The sequence below is a fragment of the Heterocephalus glaber genome, unplaced genomic scaffold, assembly GCF_053883595.1.
Source record: "Heterocephalus glaber isolate CG9 unplaced genomic scaffold, H.glaber_assembly_v1.0 deba00001689, whole genome shotgun sequence".
Lineage (NCBI taxonomy): Eukaryota > Metazoa > Chordata > Mammalia > Rodentia > Bathyergidae > Heterocephalus > Heterocephalus glaber.
In genome coordinates, this window is record NW_028258414.1 from 13978454 (window position 1) to 13988058 (window position 9605).

Genomic DNA, 9605 nt, shown 5'->3' on the forward strand with positions numbered 1-9605 from the left:
AACTCGGGACCTTCCGCTTTTGAGACAGGTGGCAGAACCACTGAGCTAAATCCCCGGCCCAAGGATTATTCTTTTAAACCTACAGACCTAGTAGAATAATTAAACATAGAATTTCTGAATTCTAAATTAACATGGAGAATTCAAGCAAAAAAAATCTTATTATTTTAATATATCACAGAATATAGAATAAAATATAGAAAACAAGAAAGAGCAGGAGAATACAAAAGGCAGAAAACAAAATAGATTGTAAAAATAATCTCTTTAATAAAGGCTATAAATAAATTTATATATTTCATTTCTGTGACGGAAACAACTTTAAGGGGTGTGGAAATACATTTGCCTGATGAAGAGTGAGCCATGGTAACCTGCTGATGTGAAAAACTTATGCTAGGAGATACAGAAATACTTTAAAAATAAAAATCAAAACATGATTCTGACAGAGAGAGATCAATGGAATAAAGTTCAAATTAATGGAAATCAGATAGTTCTAAATAAATAATATTGAGACATTTTGCTGGCCATTTTGAGAAAAAGAAAGGCTGGATTCATATTGTACTTGTTTATATTGAAGTAAATTTCTGAGAGATTACAAATTAATAAGTTAATAACCATAAAGAGAGCTCAAGAAAAAGGGGAAGCCTTTTGTTGAAGCTTTGAAACAAGAGCAAAAACCATAAATAAAACTGCCAAAGAGGCTATCAAGATTAAAAATTTCTAGAGAGGAGGAAACAGTTCCTAATCAGTTAAAAGACAAATATGTGGGAACAGGATGAAGAAGAAGCAAGAACAACTCCTGACTGCCCAAAAACTCTACCCCAGTGTCTGGCACCTACTCAGGCTGCTGGCACCACCATGCCCAAGAGAAAGGCTGTCATGGATACTGAGGAAGATAAAGCCTCAGAGAAGATGTGTGAGATTGTTTGAGGAACTTTCTCCTTGAAAACTTGAGCCCAAGACTAAAAAGGCTACTGCAAAGAAGGGAGAGAAGGTACTTACGGGGGAAAAAGGGAAGGCTGGTGCCGGCAAAGATGGGAATAACCCTGTGGAAAATGGAGGGGCCAGAACAGACCAGACAGAAAACTGAAGGTGCTGGGGATACGAAGTGAAGTGTGCACACTTTTTGCTAACTGTGTATGTCTGGTGACTGTGAAGTTTAAAATATTATTTATATCAAGTTTTGTTAAAATGCTGATTATTGTTTTACTTTTTAAAAGCTATGTTGTTAGCACACAGAGGACTTCATTGTTGTTTTGGGGGAAGGAGAGTGTGTCACTAACACAATGTCTCCAAAGCAGCACTGGTGTGGGGGAACACCTTTTCCTGGTAGTTTTAAGAGACTTCCTCTTGGCTCCCATGAGGAAGGATTCCTTGAGATTGACACACGTGGTCACCTTGCCACATATGCCTGCCTTGTCATGAGGGAAATTTTCAATTCATTATGTCATCCTCTCCCTCTTTGCCAGAGACCTTTTGGGACCTGACTCCCAAAAATTGTTTTGACCATTATGTCAGGCAATCTGGAATTGCCAGTAACATTACAATGATGTCCCACAAAAGAGCAAAGATTGCTCTTGTAGATTGTGGATCTTCAGATTGATAATTCCACCATTTTCATTTTATTTCCTAAAAGTCAGGGTCAACTCATGAAAAGTTGTCAAATGACATGCTAAGTGTGAAATTCAACCTCCTCCTAAACTTTCTCTATTCAGAGCACCAAATGAATACTTCACTGTATTTTATAGTGGCTTTCTGATTTTTGGTAGTCCATCCAAGAAGGGAGTTTGAAAGTTGTATATTTTTAATAATTATGCGCCCATATCCTGCCTGAAATATCATGATTATTTATGAAGCATATCTTTACTAAAGCAAGATACAGTTTGGCTTGGGGAGAAAAAAGACAAATATATGTTTGCAACATATATGACAGGGAACTAATGTCCTTCATATATAAAAAGTTCATATGAGTTGATAAGAAAAGGTGAGCACTCAGATATAAATATTGGCAAAAGATTTTAAGAGATAATTCACAAAAGAATACAAATGACTGATAACAATACAAAAAGATGTTTAGCCCTACTGGTTATCAGATACCCAAAATTAAATAATCAGTGAGGAACTGTTTCATCTATAATAAAAGCCTAAAAAGAGGTGTCAAAGATGAAGGGAAAGTAAATGTAGCTCTGTTGCCTTCTCGGCTAGGCAGGTACCACACCACTTCTAGTACCAGACACCTATTCTGACACTGAAAATTAAGTGTTATTTCTCACAAAGAGCTTACAAAGAGAAAGTATAAAAGTCACAGGAATAGCTCCAGTGTAGAATATTGTTGAAGGGCAAGTAGAGTGGGAGTCATTCAATGAGCAAGATAAGATAGTGTGGTTGGATAGCAGGATGTTGACATTACGAGCATGGACATTGCTTTCTGAAAACTGACAGAATCCAAGGTGAGAGGGTGGGAGGAGATTTTTGGATGGTCATTTGTGTGAACTTTAGAAGACCTCCAGATGATGGCATGAGCTGGGATGTCGAGGAGGCTGGGAGCCAGGGTTAAATGGCACCAGTGAGTGAAGAGGAGATATTAGGAGGGCCATAAAAGGCAGGATTGAGGTGGAGAGAGGGTGGTGGAAATAAAATGGAGCAGTAGTTTAGATTGACAAGAGGCTAAGGAAATAATGGTTAGAAGTAGCATTTTGGAGCAAGAGGAGAAAGATACTGATTTCTGAGCCTAAAACACACAAAGCATACAACAATGAGTAGTTTGGGTGTAAGAAGGCAGCAAAGGAAGGTAGATCCTTAGGAGGAAGCCTGGTACCAGTTAAGACTGAAGATGGAGGAAGTGTTTGGTGAAAATGAAGATGATACAGAGATATTTGATAATTAAGGAATAGGAGGTTCTAAGGACAAGAGGAAGTGGATGAGAAGGAGGGAGAGATAGAGTCTGAGTAAGGGAGAGAATGTTCCAAGTTATAGGGATGAGTAGTCAGAAAATTTATCCTAGGAAAGGCCCACAGCCTGCTTTGGCCTAAAACCAGAACTTTGGTCAATGGAGACCATGAGTGGTGGGGCAGGATGATGTCCATCATCTGTGTTTATTTCCCACCTCCATCCCTCATGGACTAGGGTATGAAAAAGGGTGAGTGTTCAAAACAGTTCTACAGGTTTAGCTCCTGGCAACAAGATTCACCACTCTAAAGACTAGAGCTCTTAAAGTTAAAAAATTTCAGGGAAGAGCCTGATTGGCTCAGTTGAGGTCCATTGTTGTTAGTCAAAAAAGAGGATTAAAAACACCAACAGTTGTAAGCCACAAAAGGAGATGGTTATTTTCCTGACTTTGCTGTGGAACATGGGGACTCCTGTGCACCTGCTGCAGTAGCCAGAGGAAGTAGCAGCAGTGCCCAAGGATGTGAATATTCCCAATGGAAAGTGAGCTGACCAAAGTGGGAGAAAAGTAGCCAAACTTCATACAGTACAGTGATGAAGCAACTTATTTAGAATACATGAAACACACTCCAGGTAGTCGAAGAAATGCTTCCCAGCTGGGGAGCAACTCTGAGGCTGTATCTTGCAATTGCAGTTGGTATAGTATCATTAGAGTAACCTCACAAGGTAGATTGACACCTGGAAACCTAGGTTACAGAGGGGAAAAATGATCAAACATGGGAATGACTGTTACTCTCATCTTATAATAAAGGCAATTTATAGGTAAATAAGGAACATTTTCACTTTCACTAAACTCTCTCTCTTGGTCTTTCCCAAACGTTGTTTATCAAATCTAAGCTTTACCTTTCATAGATGTAAAAAGGTGCTTGAAGGTTAGGTAATTTAATGAAGGGCAGGATCCATGAGAAATATGAGCTGTATGTTCTGAATTTCTCATAAGATTCTCCTTTTTCTTAAATAAGAACCTCACCCCACGTTTCACGGAATCTAAAACACCATTGCTTGTAAAACATGTCATTATTCAATATTCTGTTAAGATATAATAAAGACTGCCAATTAATCTGATACCATTCTGCTTTATCTCTTAGAAATCTTTATACTTACAGAAAGAACTCTTTAAACTTATTTCGACATAGATTTTTATCCTAAATTATTCTTGTGCATACATAAAAAGGAAAATCTAAGCAAAATAAATTGGTTGCAGTATTCTTAAAATTTCTTCATGTTCAAAATCTGGCTCTTCTAAATCATTTTTTTTTAAACCTTCCCCCAACCCTTTACTTTTACACACACACACACACACATACACACACACACACACACACACACACACATCCTTGGTGAAGTGACTTAGGAAAAAAAAAAGAATTCTTTACTAATATCTCCTGGATTTTCTTCCTAATCTCTGATCCCTTTTCTGCAAGTTTTGTTGCACTTGATGCAAGTAATGACAGTTTCATCATCAAGTGCTGTCTGGTCAACAGGGACGTTAAGACACATCCTGATTTCAGTTATTAAAATGGACCAAAAGGGTTTTTTAAAACCAAGGAAGCACAGTTTTTAGAAGAAATTATTGCAGCATGCCATGAATTACATGGGAAAGCTCGTGTTGATTGATGTCAAGGGCAGAATTTCTATTGATATTAAAGAGTCAAGACAGCACAGTATTCCCACCATTTTAGTAGGTATGCTCTTCTCCAATATTCTGTTGAAAGTTTGTGATTTCTTTAGATAGATTTTCAAATAAGACCAACCCTACTGGTACTGTTGGGCCAGTTACTTTGGAATGAAGTTTATGTGACCTAAATCAGAAAGATAAATCATGCTCTATGTACCTTGCTACTTTTCTCTTAATGACATATTTTGCAGACCTGGCCATGCAAGCCCTTGTAATGAATTCATTGTTTGTAATATCTTCATAGCATCCCATTGTGTGGGTGATCCAGAATTGACTTTACTAGTTCATTACTGATGGGTATTTTGCCAGCTTCTAGCCTTTTTGTTAGAGTGAATAAAGATAGAGTGAGCATTTTTCATTTGGAAACAAGAAATCATTCATTAAGATTGCCTTTCAAGAATGGGTCAAGAGGTTTGGGCTAAGAGACACACATTCTTTTCATGGTGTATCTTTTTAAATATTATTTTTACTATATGCTTTTATTACTTTAAGAAATCTATTTGTGCATTCTGGTTTGGTTTTGTTTGGTGATTGTTGTTTTTGCCTTGGTTTTAGGATAAATTTTGGGTTTAGGCTTGATACTAATATTGGTCTGGGCTTGGAAGCCTGTTGCTTTGTTCTTTGCCTTGCTGGACTTTTCCCAAAAAACATCTGGCCTCTTCAAACACAATCAAATTCTCTTTTCCAACCTCAAGCTGGAAGAAGGCACATCAAGAAACCCTCCAGGCCATAAATGTTATCAAGTGGTACATTTTCCCCGCTGCGTTTCCAGGCAGGAGAAGGAAGTATCCCTGTCCTGAAGTACTTTGTAGGGATCTTGCCTTCTGTTTTAAAAAAGAGCCCTTATCCCTTTCTCTTCTTTTTAATCCTGAAAACTTGCACTCACATTTCACAAGGGGCATTACCATTTTTGCCCTGACAGCTCCTCTCTGTGATTATAATTTAGAAATAATACCCAGTTATTAGCAAGGTTTGTTGCAAAGATATCTTGCAATTTGATATCTCTCCTAATAACAAGGATATATTACAAAGTGATTGAATAACTTGTTTTCTGGAGATACGGTGCTTTTAAGGGCATTTTAAAAAATAAAAGACTCTATTATCAATTTAAAACATTCCAAATAAAATCTCTGTGATTTTGAGAATGTTTTATTTAGATCAGCATTCTACTTTGTGATTCATTCTTTTGATTCTTTTTTTGGTAATCTTACTTGAGAGAACTTGACTTTCTTTCATTCTAGAAACACTGAACTTCCAGAGTGTGTACTGTGATTTTTTTAAAGTTCAAATTTCATTAAAAAATGAGAGAAAAGAGACAAATCTTCTTAAATCCTTTAATTTCCTACCACCTGGGATGAGCTGGACATAGTGGCTCACTTCCAAAGAATAGATATGAAGAGAAGCATAGTAACTCTCCAGTGGAGAAACCTAGCAAATGCCACCCTCACCAAATGGCCAAGTATCCAGTACCTTCTGATATGATGGAACAAGAAGGAAACATGATCTCAGTGGTATTCTTTAAAAAAAACAACCCACAAAAAGTCTATAACTTCAATCTAGTCATGAGAAAATACATCAGCTAAACCCAAATTAATATCTGGCCAGATTTCAAAAATACTAAGATCATAAAAGATAGGGAAAGATTAAGGGAAGAGGCAACAGAAATGTGGCAAATAAATGCAACCTGGGACCCAAAATTGGATCCTGGGACAGGAAAAGGACATTGGTGGAAAAATTACTGAAATTTGAATAAAGCTAGAATAGTGGTGCACACCTGTAATCCCAAGTACATAGGAGGCTGAGGCAGGAAGATCCCAAGTTCAAGGCCATCCTGTCTCAAAATAAAAATAAAAGGGCTGGGGAAGTAGGTGTAGCTCAGTGGTAGAGCAGTTGCCTAGCAGGCATGGGGCCCTATGTTCAATCCCCAGCACAGAAAATGTAACAGTAATGTACTCATGCTGGTTTCTTAATTGGACAATTATACCTTGGGAATGTATGAGAACATTGGGAATACTGAAATTGGCTGGAGGGGTATGCAGAAATCTGTGTACTAGTTTTGCAAATTTTCTGTAAAAAAGTATTCCAAAGTAAAGAAAAGTTTATTTTAAACATTTACATTCATATTTTCTCTTTTCAAGATGGTGAGCCAGTGATATTAGGACTTTGGTCTGATTCTCTTCTCTGAGAGCCTCATCTGATAAAAAAAAAAAAGCTATTCTATGCTGCTGTAAACCAGTATGCTTATTTTTCCCCTTGGTCTGACAATCAGGAAAAATAAATGGCTTGGAGACATTTTAATCAGACAGGGCAAGAGAGAAGGCTGTTTCTAGAAGATGGCTGTGCATGTTCTTCCTGGCTGCTGGATCCTTAGCTGCAGCAGCTGCTGCTTTCTTTGGTGGTGATGCCATCTCTTTCAATGAGCAAAGATATCTGGGGCCTGTACTATGACGAGCAAGTTGGCAGAAGCACCTTCCCGGGTTGCATTGTGATATCCTTTTCTCCCCCAATAGCCTTTAGAACAATCTTGCTAGTTGTCCGAACACTATTAAAATGATAAAGATGTTGTAGGCCACAGAGAATCAATAACAGCTCACAAAGCCTTCCAATTCACAATGAGAAAGGAAAACAGAAACAGATTTTTATCACTGGGCCAAATTTTCTGACCTCACTGTTCAAAGCTCCAACTCCAGGTTTCTAAGTAGGTGAGATTTTGCTTCTTTTCCATCCTGCAGGAGAAGGAAGGATCTTACTATAGACTGAATTGTACCCCCCTCCAGATTCATAGCATGAAGATCTAACCCCCCAGGCAATGGTATTGATACTGGGGCCTTGGACAAGGTTAAGGTAAGGTTAAGGTTAAGAATAGAGTCCAAGGGCCGGGATTTAGCTCAGTGGTTCCTTAAGCCTCCCTTGCAATCGTAAGGTCCCAAGTTCGATCCCTGGTACCAAATAAATAAACAAATAAATGAAAGAATAGAGTCTAAGTCCATAGAACTGCGCCCCTTGTAAGAAGAGGAAGAAACCCCAGAGCTCTCTCCAGCCCCAAGGTGACCCATATACTTGTCAGAAAGAGAGACCTCACCAGAAACCAGCCCTGTGCAACCTTGATCCAGGACTTTCAGCCTCTAGAACTGTCAGAAATGAATCTCTGTTGTTCACCTCATCCAGCCTAGGTTAGTAGGCTATGATAGCCCAAACAGACTGACATAGCTTTTTCTCTTTTTTTCCCCCTCTCTTTTGCTTTTCCTTTTATCACAAAAAGAGAAGAATCTTATAGATAAAACTCAGAATAAGGCCATTCTAAACAACAAAGTTCCTCTGTCAATTTTAGTCGCAATAGTGGCTATTGGGGGAAGGAACAAAGGAGAATGTAAAGGCAGTAGGAAGAAAGAGGCTGCATCATCTCTCTTGGGTTCCTTTCAAGCTCTCAGTCACAAAGGCAGAGTTTAGCAGGTTAGAATTCTTCCTTTCTAACTTGGCATGGTGGTGCACGCCTGTAATCCCTGCACTCAGGAGGCTGAGGCAGGATGATGGCCACGAGTTCAAGGGCAGCCTGAGCTACATAGTGAGATCAAGGCAAGCCTGAACTCCGTAAGTGGGACCCTGTCTCAAAAACAAAAACTAAAAAAAAGAAGAACCCTAAATTTCTGATAATGAGGTGAAAGAGAAGGAGGAGGAGGAGGAAGACTGGCATTTAGAATCCTCCCTCTTCTTTTAAAAAACTTTACTAATTAAATAACCTGGAGTTTCTTCTAGGGTCCTTAAAAAGCAACCAAAAGTGAACTAACAGAATTTCCTTAGGTTTTTTCTCATTGCAGAGGCCCCTCAAGGCTCTCTTTGTGAATTGCATGAGGTAATGGATGCAAAAGTGTTTTGTAAAATACAAAGCATTCCATGCATACAAGCTATTATTGGAAGGAAGCAGAAGGATGAATCTCAATCCCAAGATCCCCTGAAATATGTGCAAAAGGTACCCTCATTTGGATTGTCATCCTCACCAAGCATTTACAGACCATTTAGCATCTTGTCCAAGTGCTCACACTTGTCCCCTTGATGACATCCCTGCCCTAAGCTTGGGAGGGCAGGGAGAGGCTGACTCTCCGAAGCCTGGCCCTGTGGACAACAGCAGAGCCTGCGGAGGAAGGGGCTCGGTTGCTAGGAGACCAGCAAAAGTGGGCAGCTAGCTCCCAAGCAGGTTAGAATCCGGAGAGGAAGGATTTTAAAAGCCTATTTCCATCTGCTTGCACTAGAATTGAAATTCTCTTCAGGGTCCAGCCACCAGTGATACAATCTGCTTACATTACTGGTATTGAGAGGGTCTTGAAAGGATCTATTTGTCCATTTCTAATATGTCCCTCCCACAGTGCCTAGAAAAAGCAGGCACTTTAAAAAAAAAAAAAAAAAAAAAAGGAGGAATTGATGGAGTCCATAGCAGGAGCAGAGACGTGACAGCAAGAATTAACCCAAGCACATCTGATCACAACCCTTAGACCCTAAAGAGGAAATAATTGCACTCAAGCTATGTTAAATTACCGTGCACCTTCTATAGTTCCCAAGTGCATCAGGGTGGGCAGGAAGCACCACCAGAGGTGAGTCAAGCTGTTCCCTTCCTTCGGAGTTCATCTTTACAGACACAGCCTGACATGCACTTCTGGGCTAATTGGGATGAAGTTGATGCTGAATTTAAGTTTTCTCTTTGAGGATTATGAAAAGAACATGATTTTCAAATAAGAATTGTTTGTTTTGTTTTCCCAAAGCATGCAGTACACCCAAGAAATCAAATGCTTTTTTTTTTGAGCCTTGTGAGTCCTCAGCAAGATATATAGGCACTTACAACTGCCTAGAACAGAGCATTGAACTCAGGAGGAATCAGCTGGAAAAACAGTGGAATAATAGGTGCATTTAGTCATTTATGGGCTGAGGCTTGACAGGCTTTGTGCCTTGTTACTGCTGAAGCATTGAGAGCAGAGCAGGAGTGCTGATTCAT

General features: G+C 39.1%; 1 pseudogene; it reads left to right on the top strand.

Moving 5' to 3' along the window:
• The first annotated feature begins 852 nt into the window (after positions 1-852).
• Positions 853-1106, top strand: LOC101707261 (non-histone chromosomal protein HMG-17 pseudogene; annotated as a pseudogene).
• Positions 1107-9605: the final 8499 nt, after the last annotated feature.